Below are 25720 nucleotides of genomic sequence, written 5' to 3'. Positions count from 1 at the left end.
TGTATGAACATCATATATATGGACAAATAGTATCGTCTATTCATAATATAAGCTGTATATAGGGACCACCCCCTATATGGAGCATGTCATTGACCAAAATGCCATTTCTGATACAATACTATATGTCTGGAATGATAGCACAGCAGTAGGGCATTTGCCTTACGCGCAGTCTTCCCAACTGATGTGGGTTCAATTGCTCCGCCCCTTTTGGAGAGCCCAGCAAGCTACTGAGAGTATCATGCCTGCACGGCAAAGCCTGGCAAGCTACCCATGAGGTATTCGATATGCCAAACAAAGCAACAACAAGTCTCACAACAAAGACTGTTACTGGGCCCACTCGAGCAAATCTATGAATAATGGGAGGACAGTGACAGTGACAGTGACTATATGTCTTGAACAAAATTTTGAGAATTAAAAAAAATTCGTAGAAATTTATAGCCAAATATCACAATTATGTACCGCATTATATTTAAGTTAATTATAGACCACATATATGATGCTGCATCCTTATATGTAGTATGGCTTTGTAGGACGCTATGGCATCTCTGTTTGGATGATTATACTTTATGACATTCACACCACAATAAAATCACTTAATATCCCATTTGCCAGAATGTGCACTATCTGTGATAATACCGTCTTTTACAAATTTTTTCTTCACTTCCTATTTTCCCCAAAAGAAACTGAATTGGAAACAGTTATTTGGCTTGATTCAACAAATATATACACACACACACATATATATACAGACATATATGTGCACACACATATATATACGGTGACTTTATAAAATACCCGAAAATTAATCGCATTCTATCTGACATTAATGATATTTTTCTTTGAGAATGTATTAAACATTTTCATATGTCAACTCACAATAAGATTTTGTAGTAATGGGTCACGGTCCTCCCGTTGTTCATCGATTTGCTTGAGCGGGCCCAGTAACGTCTCCATCATGAGACTTGTTGTTACTACTATATTTTTTACAGAACTATGCAATATAGTTAAGTCACTAATTTTCAGTTTAGTTCATTATCATATGTGTGGTACATTTATTATCATTTGTAGTATTTTAAGTATGATATACCACTGTCAAAAGTCTTAATAATTGATATATGTTAAGTGCTGGTTTAAATGGCATTTTCCTGATTTTCAATTAGTTTAGAATAATGTTTTAAAAATACAAATATGTATCTTTAAGCATCTTCTTAGGGACCAGTGAAATGAATAAAATGTAGGTAGTCATTGTCTAAAACTAGACACCTAGTAATAATATAAAATAGGGAGAAGAGGAGGAAAAGTAGGGTTTGCCCTAATAGACTCTGTTAGAAAATGAAACACAAAAAAAATACCTCAAATATAAATATATTTCCTTTATATAATTTATATTAACTATTAATATACCTCCTGGTGTAATATTTTATGTATGATTATCTAGGATTAGAGGCTAGTAATGATTTTTAATATTTTCTTGTTCTAAGTATTTTCTTTTTTAAATGAGTTCCTCTTGGCATTAAATTACAGACTGAGATTCTCATTAAAGAAAGATCTTTCAGAGGCTTTAGAAGACTCTTTTCTTCTTTTACTAGATTTAAGTGAGTTCTTAAAGGTACAATTCTTTGTGAAGATGAAAGGAGAAACCTATAACATTACTTAGTGTTCTAAAGTAATATAATTATAATTAATTAACTTATATATTATCAGCTTTTGATCTACAACAAGCCATGCCTGGATAGTATCACCTGATTAGATATTACAGCTTTCACCTGACAATTTCAATGTCCCAGTATTACAAAAGCACAAATAGCACCAGTATTACTGGTGTTGGTTCTATATGGAGTTATATTCTCTGTGTATGATTATAGTTCTTCAAATTATTTTATTTTTATTATATTAAAAATTAGAAATTGTGTGCATTCTAACCATTTTAACTTTTGTCAGTATATTGGAAGCATATTGTTATCATCATATACATACTACATGTAAGTATTTGTTGGAGTTCTGAGGGTATTTATTAGTGGAGTGAGATATAACTTTATGTTTGCAAAAGCATTTGTATGTCTACACAACTTGTGTGTCTCAAATGTTTTTCTTATAATATTATTATGATTTTTCCTGTTAAACTTATTTCCTTCTCCAGAATTTCTTTTCTCTCTATCTTTATTCTAACATGCAGAAGCAATCACTGCATAGGAGAATAAAGTAGTACTTTTGAGAATAGATAAAATAGAAGATGACATTTCAATAGATATTATTTCAAGTATCTGATTTTCTACTTCCAGTGCTGTTTTATATGAAGACAGGAGAGTGGGAACATTCTACTTGTGATCTTAAAGTTATTCAGAAAAAGTGAAATTGTACAGACCACTTATATTAGCCATAATAGGAAATAATGTGGTGATTACTGTTTTTTGTTTTGTGGGATATATATGACTCTGAAAACAAAATATTTGAAAATGGAAAGGAGAATTTTGAACTCCTTTGAAAGAATTTGCCTTGAGAATTTTGTCCCCAAAGGTTCTTAATCAATAGATTCTACAACCTTATTCTCTGTCAAGGTTCTATAAATTTCTAAAAGATTTCCACTAGGCTCTCTTGTGTTTTACAAATGCTTGGTTCAGATGGGAAAAATATCACCTATCCCTCAGATGCATGTCTCTAATTGAAGCATGAAAGAAACATCACTTTCTTTTGTGTAAATTACATAGAAAGTAAAAATTTAAGGGCCTGAGTGATAATACAGAACAGAGGGAGTTTGCCTTGCATATAGCTGACCTAGGTTTTATTTGTGGTATCCCATATGGTCTCCTGAGTCTGCCTGGCATGATCCCTGAGCACAGAGTCAGGAGAAAGCTCTGAGTACTACCGGGTACATCCTCCCCCCACCCCCACCAAAAAAGTATAAATGTAAATTTACTGTTTATCATTATGAGTTCAAATTTGGTATTAGTTACTCAGCATCCCCATAAAATGAAGTAAATTTCAGGCTTCTAATTCCATCCTTACCCACTGTTATGCATCAAGGGGCTAATGATGGTTTTTCGAGTACCTGTTGCTGCTGCTGCTTTCTAACTTTTAATGCCTGTGAATGTCTAGATGCCCTGTCCCTATCCTCCAGCAGTTCACTCATTAAAGCAGACCTATTCTTTCTCTAGGAGTTTGCAGCTTTCATAAATTAAAGAGGCCCAATTTGCTGCAGATCCTTCTTCTAGCTAATAGGTTCCTTCATGCTTTCCTGTGAAGCAGCTCCTCTAAAGCCCCCTGGGATTTCATACAAATTCTGCCAACGATAAATGAAGGATTTGAGCTTTTCCTTTCCTTTCATTTTTGTAAAGATCACAAATGTAGAGAATTTTGGCTAAAGTATTATTTTTTCCAGAGTGCTCTTCTCATTTGGATAATGAAACTAGTTCAGTAGGGAATCAGTTTGAATGCTTTCCTAATTATGTCATCTCTGGTGTAATTGATAGAATTAATCATCTGATATCTGTCCATTTCACCTTATCCTGCTATGCTTCTGAGTTACTGAGTTTCTGAGTTGTTGATAAGAGGAAAAGGCACGCCTTTTGATAAATGGTATGCCGTTAAACTAAATCTTTACAATATTAAAGCAAAAGGAGTAAAGTTCATAAAATCAATAAACTTAGCTCTTATAGCCATGAATTAAAAAAAATTGAATGGGTTTTGAGAATGATAGGTACAGTGAGAGAAGTTAAATATGCACTCTATCTGTACAATGGGCATAGCAATAGAAGTACTATCCCACAGAGTTTTCCAGAAGACATATATTGGGGAAAATAATATTGGTTTACAAGACAGCAGATATTTTAGGTGTATAATTTCACATTCTTTATATATATCACTGTCACTGTCACTGTCATTCCATTAATCATCGATCTACTCAAGCGGGCACCAGTAGTGTCTCCATTTGTCCCAGTCCTGAGATTTTAGGATCATAAACTTTATGCTCTGTCTCCGCAGATGCAGCATGCCAGCTGTATGTCCTTGGGCATAATGGTGATGTGCTTGGCGGGGAATGAGCAGAGGTTGATGTCCTCAAAGAGCCCCACCAGGTAGGCCTCTCTCGCCTCCATGACAGCCAAGCTCTGGGTGCGCAGGTCGGTCTTGATGTCTTACGTGATCTCACACATCAGCCTCTGGAACGGCAGCTTGCAGATGAGTAGCTCGGTGGACTTGGCGGATCTCGTGTAGCCACCCTGTCAGGCCCGTATCCGCGTGGCTTCTTCAAGCCACCTATGGCTGATGCGCTCCTGCGGGCCACCTAGATGGTTAGCTGCTTGCTGGGCACCTTCCCGCCCATTGACTTGTGCACCATCTGCTTAGTACAAACCCTCTCGCTCTTCCCAACTCAGCTGGAGACTTCTTCAGGGATAGGGAAATGAGACTCATTTTAACTACTGTTATTGGCATATTTGGTATGTCAAGGGTGGCTTGCTAGGCTGTGCCGTGCAGGCTGGATACCCGCGGAAGCTTGCCGGACTCTCTGGGGAGGAGATGGAGGCTTTTGAGGTGATCTCTAATCGTCCCTGCAGATGTTCCCAGACTACCGAATGTAAGCTCCTAATGATCAGCCTGCTGTAACAATTTGTACACTGACAACATGTACCTGCCTGCGTCTCAGGGCAGTGCCCTGGGCATCTGCAGCCTCAGGTTGATCTCCTTGAGGTGGATGGAGTGCGTCCGAAGGTTGTTGATTGGCTGGCAGAGTAAGACCCCATATGTGTCTATATATACACATATACCCACCACAAAACACAAATATCCACCACAATCCATTAAGGACCCACTCTGCTTTACTTCACTCTCTTTTTCATTTTTTTTTTTTTTTTGGTTTAGTCTGGCGGCCACACCTGGTGGTGCTCAGAACTTTATCCTGGCTCTGCAACCAGTGAACTCCTGGCTGAGCTCAGGGAACCATTTGGGGTACCAGGAATTGTACCTGGGTCCAATGTGTGCAAGGCAAACACCTTACCCACTGTACTATCACTTGGGCCCCCACTCTGTCTTTGTTCTCTGGTAACTTTAGTTCTAAATTTATAGTCCAAAGTTTGTTATATTGTCTTTGTTTTGTTTTCTTTGTTTTATTATATCTCACATATGACAGATTCCAACACTTGTCATTTTTCTGACATTTTTCCACTTAGCATGATTTTACTGGTTTTATTCATGTTTAGCAAAAAGGACCTCATCATTTCATATTTTTTCTTAAATGGGCATTTTGCATTGTTTCCAGATATTGGCTATTTAAAGTGGTACTACAATAAATATAGGTGTACATATATATGAATATTTGAATTAGAAACTTTGTTTTATTAAGTTAGATACTTCAGATGGAATAGATGGATCATCTGGTAGATTGATTTCTAACAATTTGAAAAATTACCATATTTGTCCATGGAGGAAATATCAATGTACATACATTACAACCATTAAAACAGTGAGTAACTTTCACTTTTCTCCACATTAGCCTTTTTATTCTGGTCTTTCTGTAAAGAGTACACTTACAAGTGTGAGGTGATATTTCCTATAAAGTTATTTGCACTTCTCTAACAAAAAGAGAGAAAGACTGTTTTTCATGATCCTGTTGGAATCTGTTCATCAGTTATTTTTTGAAAGAGTATTTTATTTTTGTTAAATTTTATAAGTGCTTTAGATATCTTGTATACTAACTCTCAGTCAAATGTATGGTGTGTGCATATTTTCTCCAATTCAGAATTATATATTTTAATTTTAATAACAATCTTTCTTTGTGCGGATGTTTAATTTATTGTAATTATATAAGTTTTTTTTTTCTGTTACTGTTGAATACCTTATCATGTTAGTGAAGTCATTATCATGAATGCTTGTCCTTTGTAATTTTCAAAATATTTTATGATTTTGGTCTGGCACCAGTCTTAAATCCACTTGATTTTTTTTTAAATTGAATCACTGTGAGATACACAATTACAAACTTGGTCATGACTAGGTTTCAATTCATACAATGTTCCAAAATCCATCCCTTCACCATTGTTTATTTCCTCCCACCATGTTTCCTGCTTCCATGCTCCCCCCACAGCCAGCCTATATCCTCTTCTTCTGCCTCCTCCTCCTCCTCCTCCTCCTTCTTTCTTCTTCTTCTTCTCCTTTGTTTATTTAGGATCTTGTACAGTTTCATGAATATTTTAGTAAATATGTGTTCCATTTTAAAATAACAACAAAATTTAAAGTCTTACTTCCAAATATAAAATATTATATTATAAAATATAAAAATTTATTGAATTTTCATTTTGCAAGATTTTTGTTTACCTTTAAACACTTAGCTGTACTCTACATTTTTTGTACATTGTGATCCATTACAATTTAATGCAGACTAGTTTCTAATTTTTTTGTCTGAATTCGTTTAATTGAACATTTGAACATTGAACATTTAAAAATATTTGTATATATTATACATTTCAAATCTTGTTTTACATAATTGTAAGTAACTTGTTAATATATTATCTATAATGAAAGTACTTTAAAATTTATCAAGACTTGTTTTATAGCAGAATTTGGTCAATACTTGTGAGTTAATCTGTATTTTAATGCAACGTATTGTCTATAGTCTTTTAGTAAAAAGATCTGTCAATATCCATTAAGTCACAATGATAGCTATCATAGTTATAATAAATACTTATAGGGTTTCCTAATCTGTATTTTCTACTGTTTTATGGGGCGCAAATCAAATATTTGTATATTTATATATATTTTAGTTTTATACACTTATATTCTGTTACACAGAAGTCTCAGTTTCTCTGTTCCTATTTTCATATATATTTTCGTCTGATTTATTTTCCTGATGGATTATCCACTTAACTATAATAAAGTTACTCTTTTGGGCATTTACCTTTCCAATGTAATTTGTCATTTATAATTTTGATATTAATATTTAATCTAATTTCAACCTATCCATGTCTTTATATTTAATGTGCATTTCTTGCAAAGCATGTAGTTGTATTTTGCTTTATTCTAACTCAAAAGTTTACAGACTTATTTGACCTACTGTTCCCTTTTAAGAAAAGAATCATTTAGCTCCCTTCTGGAAATTTATCTTCTTTAAGAAGATAAATTGAAAGAAAGTGCCCCCAAATTTCCTGAAGCTGCTACCACTCCCTGGGTCATCTAGCATCCCCCCCCAGAGGGCAGTTTTATCCAATTTCACTTTGGGAAGCACTGTACTTATCATTTGTCTTTTTCTCAATTAAAATATTTGGCTCATTTATGTTTAATTCATTTTTTGCTGTGGTCTGATTTATGTTGTTATTTGTTTTATATTTATCACACCTTTATGTTTTCTTTTGTTCCTTCTGTCTACCCATCTTTCCTGCAATTTTTAAATCATTTTTTAAAATTTAAGTACCATAATTTATAAAGTTGTTCAAAGTGCAGTTGTAAAGGAAATACGCGTTCAATGTTCCAACAGAAAGCAGTGTGTTCTTCCCTCCATTAATGGCCTCAGATTCCAACCTTCCCCAAACCTGTCCCTGTAGCATGCACAAATTTATTTCATATTACTTATTACATCAAAATTGCAAATCAATGATCAGATAATGGACCGATAAAAGTCAATTTGTGATAATTATTACATTTCAGAATGGCATTTCTAAAGTAATTGCCCATGGATTTACTGAGCTAGTTGGTTCTGGTTGAGCTTTCTGTTACTGTTTTCACTTATTAAAGTGAAAGTGAAGCTTGGGAGGCTTCTATGCAACTTTCCCACCAAATTTTCTGTTTCCTAATGGTTTGTCAATACTGTGACGTTTCAGGAAAATGTTGCGTGCTAGTGTACTTGCCACATATTTAGGAGCTGTGATGCTGTGCCTTTTAAATGTCTGAGGCGTGGGAGGGGCTGCTGGTCTTATCCGAAGAGAGAGGACTCTGCCTGCCCCCATTCTGAGAAGGCCAGAGCTTTCCGCTCTGGATATGGATCTGCCTGTAATGATTTGGCAGTTTGGCATTTTGGTCTCCTTTGTGTTAATTTTATATGGTAAATTATTTGCTTTTATTTCCTCTGTTGACTTTTTGAGGGGACCAGCACAGTTGGCAGTGTTCCAGGCACACTTCTGATTTTAGGATCAAGGGTCTCTCCTAATAGCATACTCATGATCTATATAATAGAGGAATAGCACAGACTTCCTTACACATTAAAAGCTGATTTCCAAAAGATTAAAAGAAAAGTTTATACACACTGAATGGTGATTCCCAAAAGTTGCAAAGCATCGCTCCCACTGTATTTCATCAGCTCAGAACCTACATATACAACCAAGATTTGAGGAGAATAAAAATAGATTCCAACCTGTTTATGGAAAGAAGACCAGACCCTTAAGAGAATGGAGGAAATCACTGTCAACTTATCAGAATCAGCAACTTCTGATCAAGACACATGCAAAACAAAAAAAAAAAAAAAAGGAAAGAAAGAAAAAGAAACACCAGCAACAGTAACAACAAACTTGATTTAAGCCAATATTCTCAACCAGCTACTTACAAATGAAAAAACATTTTTAAATTTAAATTCAGGAGAAAAGTGAAATACATAAACACGAACTATAATAAAATGGTAGCTAAATTTTCATTAAATCAATGAGGTAAATATGAGGTAAAGGCCCTCCCGTTGATCATCGATTTGCTCGAGCGGGCCCAGTAACGTCTCCACTGGAGACTTTGTTGTTACTGTGTCTGGCATATCGAATACTATCGGTAGCTTGCCGGGCTCTCCGAGAGGGGCGGAGGAATCGAACTCGGGTCGGCCATGTTTGGCCGCTTGTAAGGCGAACACCTTACCACTGTGCTAGCGATAGCACAGCAGGTAGGGCGTTTGCCTTGCATGCAGCCAACATGACTGACACAGGTTCGATTCCCAGCATCCCATATGGTCCCCTGAGCACCGCCAGGAGTGATTCCTGAGTGCATGAGCCAGGAGTGACCCCTGAGCATTGCCGGGTGTGACCCAAAAAAAGCATTAAATCAATAAACTAGAGAAAATTAAATTGCTGTATGTGTTTTCTATTTAAAATTTGAATAAATAAAATTTAAATTATTTTAGCTAGAGGAAAAATGGGCTGGAGCTAAAGCACAGCGAGTAGGGCGTTTGCCTTCATGCAGTCGACCCAGGTTTGATTCCTCCGTTCCTCCTGGAGAGTCCGGCAAGCTACCAAGAGTATCCCGCCTACATGGCAGAGCCTGGCAAGCTCCGCATGGCATATTGGTTATGCCTAAAACAGTAACAACCAGTCTCACAGTGGAGACGTTACTGGGGCCTGCTATGGAGACAGGCTCAAGGGTGGTTGGGAAAATTGAAAAATATGGTGGTGAGAAGGTACAATGGTAGTGTGACTGATGTTGGAATATTGAATGTTTGTAACTAAACTAATGGCTTAATGAAGTTATTAAAATTATGTAATACAGTGGATAAAGTGAAGTTTTACTGTGATCACTTATAGGCATAAATACACATTAACTCTTACCTAAAAACTTAAATGGCATAAATGAAAAAGACATATTTATCATTTTTCTTCAATAATCAGGTATACTTAAAAATAGGTTTAATTTATAAGGCATATGTTCAAAATGCTCTTAATGGCAAACATGATCAAAGATGTTTTTGTTTTATCTATAATACTGATTCCTGTCGGCAGCTTTGTGAAAATCAAGTAATAGTATTAAAAGCATATTTTAACTATTGCTATAAATTTTTTATCAATGTAGACATAATCCTTTCTCTGGATTAAGAGTTACAATAGTAGCAGTTTTCCAGTTCTTGTTTTATTCTCAGAGTCAACAGTTCAAATGAAAGATTAAGGATTTTTCACTTTACTTATTGACAAATAGTTCACTATAGTTTGTTTGATGTCTGATTATTGGGTTGGCAGTCATTACTGGAGACCTAATCTCAATAAATTGTAATCAGAAAAAAGTTTGCACATGGATTCCATTATTCATTGTGAATAAATTTGATTGAGTGTTCTGTTTTCTGTATTTGACCTCTGAATGAAACATAAGGAAGTCTAAGGAAAACTACATCTGATAAATAATTTGATTACTGTAAAATAGTCTGGCTGGAAGAGAATTCTGTAACTGTTGTGTGAAAAGGAAAGTTATGATAAATTCCATTTTTTCATTTTATTTACAGTTTGTTTCATTTTAATTTTTATTTTGGGTAAAAGTCTAGGGCCACACCCATTATATCCCAGGCCTTAACTTTGATTCTGTTCTCAGGAATCACTTCTGGGATAGTAGGGGTATAATAAGCAGTATCTGTGAAACTGGTTTTAACTAACTGGTGTTAATTGTTTTTATTTTAAGAATTCCATCTCATTTTGCTGATGTGATGTTTTACATTGATTGATTTGTGTATGGTAAACCATTCTTGCATCCCTGGGATGAATCCCACTTGACCATGGCATATATATATATATATATATATATATATATATATATATATATTGCTGAGTTGTTGGATTCTGTTTGCTAGTATTTTGTTAAATATCTTTTTGCGTCTGTGTTCATCAGCGATGTGAGCCTTTAATTCTCTTTTCTATGGTATCTTTATCTGCTTTTGGTATCAGTTGGATGTTTGCTTCATAGAAGTCGGTAGTATTTCTATATTTCCTGGAGGAGTCTAAAGAGAATTGGCAATAGGTCTTCTTTAAAGTTTTGAAAGAACTCATGAGTGAATCCATCTGGGCCTAAGATTTTGTTTTTGGGGAAGGCTTTTGGTTACCATTTTTTTGAATTTTTTAAATTTGGAGGTACAGTTGTAGACTTACAATTTTTTTTTGCTTGGGTTTCAGTTATACAATGATCAAGTACCCATCCCTCCACCAGTGCCCATTTTCTACCACCACAGGTCCCAGTATCCCTCCCACCCCCTATCCCCCCATCCAACCCTGCTTATGTGGCAGGGCTTTTGGCTACCATTTTGATTTCTTCAAAAGTGATAGTTCTGTTCAGGGGTTCTACATATTCTTGATTCAGCCTTGTGAGTTTATAGGATTCCAGGAATTTATCCATTTCTTCTAGGTTTTCTCATTTCATGTCATAAAGATTTTCAAAATTGTCTCTGATGATCCTATGAATTTCTCAGTTTTCTATTTTGATATTCCCCTTTTGTTTCTGGTTTGATTTATTAGGATTTTCTCTCTCACACACTCTCTCTACCTCCCTCTCTCTCCCCATCTTAGTAGATCTTGCTAGTGGTTTATCAATATTGTTGATTTTTTCAAAGAACCAGCTCTTGGTTTCATTGCTCTTTTGGATTTTTTAAATTTTATTTTAACTCAGTGATTTACAAAGTTGTTCACAATACAGTTGTTTCATGTATTCAATATTCTAACACCAGTCCCTCTACCAATGTGCCCTTACTTCTAGCAATATCCCTAGTTTACTACTTCCCCCCCAAAAAAATCTGCTCCCTTAGGACTCATTCATTAATTTTCTTTATATTGCTTTACAACATTTATCTAGTAATGGTTTTGCTAAAGTCATTGCCTGAGAATTTAACGAGCTGTTAGTTGTGATTATTGGGATTTTTTGTTTGTTTTACACTGTAGACAAAAGCCATAATTGTTGATACAATTCTAGAGTTGAAATTGAATAGAGAACAAAGTTCCAATATTAAAATCAATAAGGAAATATGTTAAAATTGCCATATCTCATCATTGTATTTTTAGTCCTTGTTAAGAATTTACTAAGCTGTTTATTGCTTATTGAACCTTTTGTGTAATTGTTCATGTTTGTTGAATTAAATTGGCTTCTATATTACTTTCCCATCTAATATGGTGTGCTCCTGCTGAAATTTCAGTATTGAGGAATTAAGAAGTGTCACAGTCTTAGAGACTTTAGGAACCATGTATGGTCTGAGCTTTTGGTGAAATAGTGGAATTGAGCCCTTGGCATGGCTGCAGCTGTGTGGTGTGGGTATAGCTGCCAGGACTTCAGTAGGGCAGCTACTCATCCCACCCACCTCCTCAGTCATACACCCCCAGACTTTCAGCCGCAGGGACAGATATGTCCATGAATTTCAGCTGCTTGTCATGAATCCCCTGGGAGATTAAGTCATGATTCTATAGAGCGGGGCCAGTGGGTGAGTCAATATGGCAGGAGCTGTTTTTTTGGGTTGTTTTTCACATTCCAGTTCATTAATATCTGCTCTAAGTTTTATTATTTCCTTCCTCCTTCCTACTTTGGGCTCCTTTTTGGGTCATTTTCTTAAGTTGTGCATTCAAGTTACTCAATTATTTATGTTAATTACTTATTTATTCTGGTACAGCCATAAACTTTTCTGTTATCAAGGCTTTTGCTGTGTCCCACAAGTTTGATAGGTTGCATTATCATTCTCTGGAGAATATCATTCTGAGTAAAGTTAGTCAAAGGGAGAGAAAGCAACATAGAGTGATCTCTCTCACCTCTCACATGCAGGATTTAAAGAAACATATAATTACAGGATGGTGAATACCTAAAGACAATGGAAATAAAGAGCAAGAAAACATTTAGTAGGAAGCATGCCACCTGATGAGCTGGGATATAGAACAGGGTAGAGGTAACATCCATGGTGCAGGGCATTGTTCAATTGGGAGAAGCTGGTGCTTGCATAAAACCATATCAGCAACATTACTGTAAATCATACTGCAAAAATAAAAAAGGTATTGAAAAGAAATGGCCTCTCATAAAATCAGGATGGTAAGCAAATGGGAGGCATTGGTGGAGGGAAGTGAACACGAGTGTTGGGATTAGTTGATAACATATTGTATGCTTGAAACTGAATCATAAATAACTGAAATTTAATGACTAAAACAAATTTATAAAGTAAGGTGTCTGCTTGTATGCAACCAACCACGGTTCTATCCCAGATACAATGTATAGTACCCCAAACAGGAAGTGATAATTTAGCGCAAAGCCAAGAGTAAGCTCTGAGCACTGCTAGATGTAGCCTCCAAAACCAAAAAGAAACAAAAATTCCACCTCTAGGGACTGGAAAGATAGTACAGCAGGTAGGGCTCTTGCATTGCATACTTTGCATCTGGGTTCAACCCCAGGCACCCTATATGGTCACCTGAATGTTACCATTAATTATCCTTCGGTACAGAGCCAGGAGTAAACCCTGAGTACTGATGGGTGTGGTTCCAAAACAAAACAGAACAACATTCCACTTTGGGAGGCTGATAATACAGTCTTCGAATAAGGCTCTTGCTTTGCAGGGAGTCCACCTGGGTTTAAGTCCCAGCACCTTATATAGTCAGTTGCCTGTTCCTGGGGAAGGATATGCCCTGAATACAATGAAGCGTGACCCAAAAACAAAACAAAAAAACAAACAAAAAATTTCACATCTCCATTTAACTCTTCCTCTTTTGAGTTATTGTTGTTATTATACATATAAGACCAGTATGTTTTATAAACTTAAAAAATACAAGTTTATGGGATTGGAGATTAGATATGAGTTCTTTGTTCTCTAAATACAGAATTACAGGTTTTGTTTTACGTTTCAACATTTTTTTACCCTTCTCTGTATGATTTATTGAACTAAAATGAGCATAAACTATGTTTGACATATATTAACTGATTTCTCTGTGAGCACCTTCCACATTAATACATTGTCGTAAGCATGACCTTGTGTTGTACATAGTTATATATGAGAAAATTTTGATGTTAATAATAACATCACTTTACGTTTCAACATTTTGAGTATATCATCTCAGTACTTTCTGGTCTTTAGTTGCTTTTTAAAAAATATCTTTATGATCTACTATTTCATACCACTTCCTTGAGGTACAATTAACATCTAAAGATGATTTGTATTTAAAGTATTCAACGTGATGATTTTTCAGTTAAATATATGCCACTGTTTTTATTTTAAGTGAACTGTTTATCTGTTGAGATTTATTAATATTTGATAAATACAGTTTCATATTTCTTTTAAGATTTTTAAATTGACAATGTGATTCACAAATTTGTTCATAATAGAATTGTTTCAGGCATACAGTGTTCCAATATTGATACCACCACCAATGTCCCTCAACCAGAGTCCCTGAGTTTTCAGCCAACGTACCTTCCAGCCCGCCCTCTTGGCGAGCATATAACAAATTTACTTCAAATTTCTAGTTCCAACAAAAAAAATGAAGAAATTGCAAATAAATTATCAGAAAAGAAATCAACAAAATAACAAAATACCTATAGTGATGAATTGCTATGTGATTTTAATCTATGTAGGATTGTAGCACTTTTCTCCCATTGTTCCCTGGGTTCGATTCCTCCGCCTATCTCGGAGAGACCCAGCAAGCTACCGAGAGTCTTCCACCCACACGGCAAAGCCTGGCAAGCTACCCATGATGTATTTAATCTATGTAAATTTAAAAAATCCAAATCGTTTTATATTGTCTTTTCTCATAAACATGACTAAATTTTCAACTTTGATATCTAAAATATATTGCAGTAAATTTTATTTTTTTCTTATACCTCATTGTGATAATCACCATATCATCCTTGTAATAAATGAATCTCATCCATATCTCCTAGGCAGACATATAAAATTTTATTTTATATTAGTTTGTCAAAAAAAACCTTAAAACAATTGCAAACAGAATTATCAGAAAACAGATCAACAAAAGTAAACTTTTCAAGATTGTTATATGTTTTTAACCTTTCTTATTCCATTAGAAGACAACCATATGCACCATTAGTGAGTGTCTTACTCAATATCACATGATAAGAAGTTTCCCCTGTCCTTCAAAGAAATTCATTTAATGCTTTTCTCAAAAATGGCTTCATGGCTATAAATTTCCTAAGATGTTGTCTGTCCATGAACTTCTACATTGTTTCTTCAAATCTGAATGATAAGCTGGATAGAGTATTCTTAGTGAGGTGTTTATTTTGTTGGGTGTTTGTCCTATATCCTCCCCTATTTTTGTGGTTTACAGAGTCTCATTTGATAGATCTGTCGCGCATATTATGGAATTTCCTTTATATGTAAATTCCTCTTTTGATCTTACTGCTTTCAATATTGTTTCCATTTTGGATTTTGTCATTTTGAGTATAGTATGCCTTGGATTTTTTCTAATTTGATATATTTTCACTGAGACCCTTCAGGCCTCTTGCATCTTGCTGCCCATAATCCTCAGCTCTGTGAGGTTCTTATTGATACTTTCTTGAATTATTGTTTCATCATCAATTTGCTTAGGGATTAAACAGGATTCTCTCTGTCTTCTCAGTCTGTCCTCACAAAAGTCCAAGATGAATAACTGTAAGTAGCATGTAATTTGATGAGTTGTAATTTGATGAATTTGATGATTGATCAATCTCCAGCAGTCTATATGGTCCCCTGAGATTGCCAAAAGTGATCCCAAAGCACAAAGCTGGGAATGGGCCCTGAGTGCTTCAAGTTGTGGCCCCAAATGCCCCACTCCCCAAAGTGTAAATCTCTCATGTAATTTTTACATTTATCTCTTTAGTTGACTATTTTCTTCACTATGTATACTATCCTCCATACAAACTTTTAAAATTGTGCAGCTATAAGTTATATTTTTTATGAAAAGCATTTTATCAGTGCGCTTCTTCAATATATAGGTCACCTCACCTAAGAGGCATTATTTAGAGGGAAAAAAGATTTTTAGCTATTTGTTGAATTACAAATAATACTTAGTCAAAGTAAAATATTACCATTCAAGCTAAGGTAAAAACAGTAAGTTATTAGTACCAAGAACATCCAAAGTCTGACATTAATCATTGTTTGCCTTTATTCCTAAACTGACAAATGATAATTGCTCAGACAATTAAAATAATTGGAAAAGTGTGACAACACAAAGGAGAAGTCTTTTATAAGTGTAATTTAAATGCATGGGTAGAGGTTCACATGTTTGTAGCACCTTATTCTAGAGTAGACTGATGCCCAGAGACACCTTTAATGGCATGAAAATTGATTGATCATATTCCATTTGTGTTATTTCTGGAAATAGGATCATTTGGAAGCATACTTATCTCAGAAAATACACCTATTTGTTTTAAAAGCTTTTGAAGATAATGGGATTTATATTCTATATACATATTGGCAGTACATGCTCTCAGAACCAACATTAGATCAATACCCTGTACATTTCTAATGCATTTTTTATTTTTTAAATTTATATTTTTGTTTTGTTTTGGATGCCACATCTGGCTGTCTCATGGCTTACTTCTGGCTCTGTGCTCGGGGAGCTCCTGGTGGTGGTCTGAGGGCCAAATTTGGTGCTGAGTATAAAACCTGTGTAGGTCTCATGCAAAACCAACACCTTAACCTCCATTCAATTGCTGTGATCCTTTAATGTGAGTTTTTTTTGTGTGTGGTAGCAGGGATTGGACTAGGGTGTAAGAGTGCAAAGATAATACCATATCTCCTGTACTATTTCTCTGGCCCCACTTTAGAAAACAATTGAGTAAAACTATTAGGTGATGTTACCATTTTCAAATGCTAATTCACTTTAGGAGCTGTAGGGGACAGTCTGAAAGAGGTTATGTGCAAGACTTAGAAGATTGACAGCAGCTTTGTTAAATAAATGACAGTTTCTGTGAAGAAGAGAATATTCTTAGGTGAAAGGCTAACCTTAATTTACAGACAATACACTTTAAAATCAATCAAAAGGGCGTTAAATGTGAGAATCTCTTTGGTATTTGTGTGCACAACAAACACTTAAGCTACTCCATATTCCGATGGTATGGTGACAGCTGGGATTGGTGTCAGAGATTGATGACACCAATTTATAAAGACTGTCTCAGAAGTAAATAGATGGTATTTTATTACAATTTTGTAAAATTTGTTCTACTAAGCATGCCATATTCCATTCAGGTGTACTTACTATTCAGTTATTCTTTCAGAATATTGTAGCAGACTACTAATATTTGTTTGCACTGATACTCAATTATTTATCTTAGTTAATAATCCTTTATCATTAATATAAATCTTTTCTCTATAAGTTAGAATTGGCCTTTGATACATAGATTTGCTTTCTTTTTCACCAAAACTCATTTATCATATGAAACACTTGTCATAGAGGACATGAAATTTCTTTTGTGCGCAGAACTTGCTTATCCACTATTCATGCATAGGTGAAGCCAAATGAATTGAGCTCATAAAAATATCTAGAAGATGATGAAGTTTGAAAGGAAAGATGAATATGGAAAGCTAGAATTTCACAAAAATTGATGCTAGCTGATACTGGGGTTAACAACAATTATTTAGAGATATTCTGAAATGTTATACGGTAAGAAATAATATAGTACTACACCTTACATTATATTTCTTCGTTATGATGAGTGTAACAAAATACATACATGATATGAAAGATAACTCTAAATATTCAGAATATATTTAAAGTAACAGTAGTAATATTAATTGATTACCCATTTTAAATTAATTATTTCATTAAAGACAAATATTTGCTATTTACTTTGTGTTGATTACCTTGATAATTATAGAAATACTAAACCAGGCATTATCAAATAAGTGGGGTGTCCATTAATAAACAAAACCTGTTCAGAGACAGCAAGTGAGTAAAAATGAATACAGTTTCAAAAATTATACATAGACACAAATAGCATTCACCTAAAAACAAGTGGAGAAGAAATAAACTAGATTGGTGTATATACATTAAATCTATAGTCATATAAGTAAATCAAGTTAATTAATAGGAAAATTTTGAAGCACGACCAGAATTCTTTGCCTATTTAACAAAAATATCAACTTGACTACTGTAAATTTAAAAAAAAGACCCTTTCATTTACATGAATGCATTTTCAGGAAACCTTCTCAGAAAATTTTGTTAATTCCTTGTAGTTTTCTTTTTTTATGTGAAATGCATCATGTACTGAGGCAAAGACAAAAGTGGACACTAGTGATTAAGTTAGGAGAAGAGACTTCTGAAATAGATTGGTGCCATTTAATTTATCCTTCCTAAAAACTTAGAATGTGAACATGCTTTGCTGCATTCTGAATGCATGAATATTGAAAACCTTACTATGAAAACCTTACTATGAGAACCTTACTATGGAAACTTACTGTGAAATATTCAAATAATTATTCCCAACCATACATCCTAACTACTTGTAGACAAAAGGTTTTTGTTTTTTTCAAATTCTTGGATACATTTTGAATTGCTTGGGGATAAAGCTATATGAATATGAATTCTGAGCTAGAATATGGTGAAAATACATTATTTGATATAATGTGATTGTAAACAAGTGTATTTAGCAGCAAAAATACCATCTAACTACAGACACACACACATACACACATACATACACACACCTGGTCCTTATGTGGAATTAGGTCTTAGTTTGGGATCAACTTTGCTGTGAAATTTACTTAATTAATCAGATACATTTTTCTGATGGATTTTACTAGAACAAAAATTATTTTGGGGGGCTGGAGCGATAGCACAACGGGTAGGGCATTTGCCTTGCACGCAGGCAACAAGGCCAACACAGGTTAGATTCCCAGCATCCCATATGGTCCCCCGAGCACCGCCAGGAGTGATTCCTGAGTGCATCAGCCAGGAGTAACCCCTGAGCATCGCCAGGTGTGACCCAAAAAGCAAAAAAAAATTATTTTTTAAAAATAATTTGGTTTTGGGCTGGAGCAATAGCACAGCAGGTAGGGCGTTTGCCTTGCACGCAGCCCAACCCCGGTTTGATTCCCAGCATCCCATATGGTCCCCCAAGCACCGCCAGGAGTAATTCCTGGGTGCAGAGCCAGGAGTAACCCCTAAGCGTTGCTGGGTGTGATCCAAAAAGAAAAAAAATTGTTTTTTTTTTAAATAAAATATATTGGAAATAAAGAATAATGTGAAGTAAATTAAAAATTATTTTTCTACTTATAATTCAGTCCCAGAACCAAAATTTTAACAAAAATTACCTTTTAGACCTACTGAGAGGTTTTTTCTATCAAAGTGCTTGACTGACTAGGCTTAACTTCCTGGGGTTAGCTGGGAAGACATTCTTGAAGGTTTTTTTTTTCTTTTTGGGTCACACTCGGTGTTGCACAGGGGTTAGTCCTGGCTTTGTACTCAGGATTTACTCCTTGCAGTGCTTGGGGGACCTTATGTGATGCTGGGAATCAAACGCGGGTTGGCCGCGTGCAAGGCAAATGCCCCGCCCGCTGCGCTACTGCGCCAGCCCCATTCTTGAAGTCTGAACCTGCATATGTTTTAAATATGTGTGTGAAAATACAAATATATGCACTATTTTTAAGCCTTTGATATAAAGACAGGGAAGATAGTACAGGTCTTAAAGTGCTTTCTTTGTTTACAGCTGACCCTGGTTCAAATTCCTGGAACCACATATGGTCCCTTAACCACCACCAGGGCTGACCCCTGAATGCAGAGACAGAAATAAGTACTGATCACAGCTGGTTGTGGCCTAGAACAACAATAACAAAAGCCTTTAAGTAAAGCACCACCTGCTAAATGAGCAGATAATAGACATATGTATTTGATGGGTAAACAGAATATACTTAATTTGTTTTCTAATTGTTCTTCCCTGCTGTGATCCCTATGTCATACAGAATCTGTTTTAGCAATAATCATTTTTCATGCCTCAAAAAATTCTCATATGGAAGTCTTCAACTTTTAGAAATATTTAAAATAAACCACAATGGCATTCTGAAATATATCTAGGTTGAAATTTAGTTTCAAGTTATTATTTAAACAGAAACCTTTCAAGCAATTTTAAGGCATACTATCAAATTGTTGACCATATGCTGCAATGAACAACCCATTTGCAGCCTATTCCACTACAATAAATTATTTAGAGTAGTGTAAGTGATCATGCAGTGACTATCCAATATGAAGATTTAAAAGTGGAAATAATGTCATTTTTCCCAGCTACAATAGGGAGTGAGAAAGATGCTTGGATTGATGAGTACCATATGGATATTGCTGTTTCATCTCAGATGAAGCTTTTATTCTTCATATTGTGTAATAAAAGCATGGAAAAGGTTGAAGATAGGTACACTCAGCCTTTAGGTATAAGTGATGTTAACCTCGAAAAAGTGCAATAATTGAGTGGTTATCCACTTATAGTAACCTTTATTCTTAGATTTATGTATTCAGAACTAAATATCTATTTATGAAGATAAATGTACATTTATCTACCATATTTCTATGGATGCTATATCTAGCCACACTAGTTATATGTCGAGATAATATTTATGCATATACTTAAAATACAAAGTGGTTTAAACACATATTAATAATTTTATATGTGTAATTGCATAGGTATTTTTCATTTACTCACTTGCTATACTGCTCAAATATATTTGTATATATATATTTCTTTCTCTGTGGATGTAAGAGTTGCTTGTGGATATTATTACACCTAAGTAGTACTATTATAAAACTTATCTAAGTTCTGCTTTTTTTCTCCATTAACATTTTAACTATCAAAAATAGGTAACAGCATTACATAGGGTCCTTGAGTGCCCCCAGGAGCAACTCCCAGTGACCACTGAACTAGGAATAGCCCCAGTGCAACAGCAGGTGTGATCCCCTAAAGTAAAAAATAAATTGATAAGAAACTTTAAGTAAAACTAAATATTTCTGTGATTTATTTAAATGTGATCCTCTAGGAAAATGTGGCTATCCAATATTAAAAAAATGAATTAAATAAAAACCTTATTACCAAACATACGAACTTCATAATTAATAAATTACTATAAAACATGAGTTAAGGCCTCTTGGTGAAGTAATATAAAATTTTGAACTATAAACAATTCTAATTAGATAATCTCAAAAAGACTAGTTAAACCATGTCACGAAGCTAAATTTCGATAGAAGGTCTATAGTCTATTGCCTTTATCTTCTGTACAAAAGGAATCTACTTTCCCAAGAATGGCTTGTATACTGAGATTTTCTAATTCCATATATCTTTTTAAACAGTAGTAGTCTACTAAGCTCTCCTAATGAGAGTCTCCTTCTCTCACTCGTCCCAACTCTTCAGAACATACTCATTTTCCATTCCCCTTATTTTGTCAGTAGAGTGATAGCACAGAGTTGGGCATTTGCCTTGCATGCAGCCATTGAGGCTGACCTGAGTTTGATTCCTCCACACCTCTTGGAGAGCCCGGCAAGATACCGAGAGTATCTTGCCCGCATCAGAGCCTGGCAAGCTACCTGTGACGTATTCGATATGCTAAACACAGTAACAGCAAGTCTCACAATGGAGACGTTACTGGACCCTGAAGTTTCTGAGGATGGAAGTCCTAAATCAGGGTACCTATATTTGTAAAATTGTCATTCTAACTAAAACCCCCAAGGTTAGTATCTCCCTTCCCCTCACCCAGAACAGTTTAGGATTTATTATACAAAAGTTTTGGGAACATATAACCAGAAAAAAATAGAATCTATAACAGGACAAGCAAGGAAAAATGGCTCAACTGTTGAGAGCCCAGATGGGGGAGTGATATTGTATTGAGTAAATGACCAGTCTGTGAGATAACTAATAGCTCTCCAGGTGACCCTAAACCTTGGACAGTCCTTGTGTGGTTGTTTTTCTCCTTATATGTTTGTTTGTCTCATTCTTTGTGATCCCCAGTGGATCAATATCGAAGGTGCCAATCCAGTTGACATTAGACAATTAGTGACTCCCTACAAGATTCAGAGAATAGAAAATAAAAAAGGGGGGCTGGAGCAATAGCACAGAGGGTAGGATGTTTGACTTGCACGCACCCTACCCTGGTTCGATTCCCAGCATCCCATATGGTCCCCTGAGCACCACCAGGGATAATTCCTGAGTGCAGAACCAGGAGTAACTCCTGTGCATCGCCAGGTGTGACCCAAAAAGAGAAAGAAAGAAAGAAAGAAAGAAAGAAAGAAAGAAAGAAAGAAAGAAAGAAAGAAAGAAAGAAAGGGCAAAATTTGAGGTATTAGCTTATTAGTTCATAAAAATCTTCCCAAAGTGAGAAAGCAGAACTATGCTTATAGGATCCTCAGCTCTGGAGAAAGGAATTTTAAAAAGGTAGTAAAAAATGCGAAGCTCGATGAGATTACAGCAGAATTACATTATAGTCCTTTAGCTTCTCATCCCCGCTGCAGGTGGCAATACTCAGGCTAAAGCTTTACTAGAATCATCATCATCTATTCTACAACATTGTTCTTCATTTCCAAATCATGATAGTATTCATTTAAAGATCTGGGAAAATTTAGGATGTAGTTTAACACAAAGACATGCCCAAATGAGAGAAGTTGTTCCCGGAATGATACTAACTTGATCTGTAGTAATAGTTGTTTTGTTGCCAATGGACAAGCCAGTCTGTGATAAAACTGAGGGAGCCCAGGAGGACAGTGAGAATATCCATGAAAATGAGTATGATGAGAATGCTGGTGATCGGGCCCTTTAAGGCTCACTGCCCAAATGCTGGATGAAGAGAGGGACTGGAAGGAGCTTGGAGGGGTAAGATCATTATTAATTTGCCTTCAAATTGACTAGTTCGCATCGAGTTTATGTGCCATAGATTGGGTGCACAGATTTCTTCCTCTCTCCAACAATTTTGAGCAGACTGCAGGAGGCCAGACAGAGGCAAGAAAAATGCCCAACAGCTTCTGAGGCTTTAGTTTTCTCCAGAAAATAGAAACTGCAAAAGAGAGCTCCTGAAGGAATTTAAGATTCCACTTCCTTACTGAGCATTCTATACTTTAAATGGAATGTTTTATTTTTATAGATTTTAACAGTGCCTCATCTTTCACCTATGTCCCATAGCAATAGGTAAACTATCTTAAAGTCAGTAAAATGAAAACTTTAACTGCTTCTTCTTCTTGAAAACCCATGTCTGTCAACCAAACTGTAAATCTCCCTCAGAGTTAGGAGAGCTGAAGATGATAATGTGTTACTATCACGGGGTTTCATCTATTTGACCACAATGTAATTTCCCAGGTTTGGAATATCAGCAGTGCTCTGTAGCACTGTAGCACTGTCCTCCCGTTGCTCATTGATTTGCTCGAGCGGGCACCAGTAATGTCTCACAACAAACTGTTAGACTTGTTGTTACTGTTTTTGGCATATTGAATACATCACAGGTAGCTTGCCAGGCTTTGCTTTGCCAGGCTTTGCCATGCGGTCGAGATACTCTAGGTAGCTTGCCAGGCTCTCTGAGAGGGGTGGAGGAATTGAACCCGGGTCAGCCATGTCTGCAGCGTGCAAGGCAAACACCTTACCCGCTCTGCTATAGCTCCAGCCCCAGCAGTGCTCTATGATTTTAAAATGCTTTCATTAGAAATAGGCTAGAAGCTGAGTGAGGATAGGGAAAAATGGTTGATCTCAATGGCCCAGGGGCACCTTAGCTCTAGGGACAGTTTCCTCTTTCTCCACCCAACTTAGCTCCATTTCCCCCAACTCCTGTTCTTAAAGAAACAGCATTGTGTGATTGTAACCCAAACATGAAAGCTTATAACTATATCATGGTGATTCAATAAAATTTAAAAAAAATACATGGGACACATCAAATTATAATGTAATCAAATATAATTTAAACATAGTGTAATTGTATTTGTTGCTTACAAAATAAATTTAGAAAATAATTCAAACCTGAAAAAAAAGAAACAGCAAATCAATGTTGATAGGTCTTATATGCATATGTGTAAGTGTGGGTGGCTATGTATGTGGACAACTAATCTGTCTGTCCATATATTTGTATGTGGAATATTGAAATTTTATAAAGCCAAGACTGGGTCAGAAGTAAAAATCTTCATATGTGTTATATGCTGTGATTTTAAGTATAGAAAGTTATTTTAATGTTTCTCAACCTATGTTTCTATATGTTGTGGCACTGAGTCTTTAATAAGATAATATCTTAGGACTAACCATTGCTCTCAAATAAAAGAAATACAATGGCTAGCTAAAATAATAAAAAAATGTTCATTCTTTTGTCCTATCCTATGGAGAGTGAACTGACTCCTATGAATAACAAAAATATTTGGTCTATTGTATCAGTTAAGTTAGAATATTCAAAAATTAACTATTAAATGTATAGCAAAGGGCTGGAGCGATAGCATAGTGGTAGGGCATTTGCCTTGTGTGTAGCCGACCCAGCCAACCCAAGTTCTATTCCTCCACCCCTCTTGGAGAGCCCGGCAGCGACAGAGAGTATCTCGCCTGCACAGCAAAGCCTGGAAAGCTACCTGTGACGTATTCAATATGCCAAACGCAGTAACAGCAAGTCTAACAATGGAGACATTACTGGGCCCGCTTGAGCAAATCTATGAACAACAGGAGGACAGTGACAGTGCTATGTATGGCAAAATTGGAATTTATTGTAGAAGGTGTCAAATTTAACTAAATTATAATCTACAAACTACTTAGTGAGAAAACAGCAAAATATTTTTACAGATCTAAGCAAACTTCAATTAGAAATTAGGTTGTTTTAAAACAGGTTAAAAACTATAAAAATTAAATAAAGAAAAATTTTCTTGTCTTTTCATGAATATAAGATAATTCAAATGCTCTCTTATACAAGTAAATAACAATTTAATAATAGTCAAAACCTTATTTTTATGTGTAAATGTATTTTTTTTGCTTTTAGAAATATTCTACATACTCATGTTCATAGATTTTTCACTTAAGGCCTACTGCATAACACCATATGCATCATATTGTCTTTAGCGATCTTGCTGTGGGAACTTTTATAGCAATCAGAATCCTTAACTTTAGTAAAGAGCCATTAAATGGAATTATGAAAATATTTGCCCCCAAAATACTAATGGCTTAAAAAAGTAGTGGTAAGTCAAAAGTGGTTTTGAAAACTAACGGTTTAGTCTAAAACATACAGTTTTACAGAACTCTAAATTTGGATACAAAGCTTTTATACTGCCGTTGCTTAATTATCAGAATTGGCTCCAATTATCTACGCAGATAAATTAACCTGGTCCTTCAATATTTTTAACTGATGTAAAGATAAAACAGTTATTCATATTAATTATTTCCAAGTAATTTAATTTTGCAAGATTTTAACTAAAATGGGGTTGAATTAAAGTTGTTTGTACTAATTATTTCCAAGTCCAGTTAAACTGATTGAGAGGCAAAGGAGTAAAACAAAGTGTTTATATATCTAGGAATATGGGATCTCTTAGATACCTTAAATTTTTAGATTTATTCCGTAAAAATATAGGTTATTTCAAACACCATCTTGGTAACCTGAAGTTAAAACATTGTGACTTGGTAAAATTTAGAAAGTTATTTAGAGAAATGTATGTTGTGGTAAAAGATTTGTATGTATTTATTAAAGGTAAGGTAAAGGCCCTCCCGTTGATCGTCGGTTTGCTCGAGTGGGCTCAGTAACGTCTCCATTGGAGACTTTGTTGTTACTGTGTTTGGCATATCAAATACTCTCAGTAGCTTGCCGGGCTCTCCGAGAGGGGCGGAGGAATCGAACTCGGGTCGGCCATGTTGGCCGCTTGTAAGGCGAACGTCCTACCGCTGTGCTATCGCTCCTAGACTTTATTATTAAGAATTCCAGGAAGAGCCTGGAGACTTTGTCACTCCTCTAATCCCAGAAAAGCTGACAGCCAAGGAAGGGACCTATTCAGTTGCTAATAAATTTGTCTAAACTTACAAAAAGAAAAAATAGTGGGCACTTTAAAATATAAAACTCTCAAGCCTCCCTTTTTTAGAAGTCAATGAGAAAAAAAATTGAAAGGTGACTTTTTCAATCTAAATTGTAAGTCAGTTT

This window comes from Sorex fumeus, unplaced genomic scaffold (assembly GCF_029834395.1).
Source record: "Sorex fumeus unplaced genomic scaffold, SorFum_2.1 ptg000058l, whole genome shotgun sequence".
NCBI lineage: Eukaryota > Metazoa > Chordata > Mammalia > Eulipotyphla > Soricidae > Sorex > Sorex fumeus.
The sequence above is the reverse complement of the archived record's forward strand: the minus strand, read 5'-3'. Positions refer to the sequence as shown.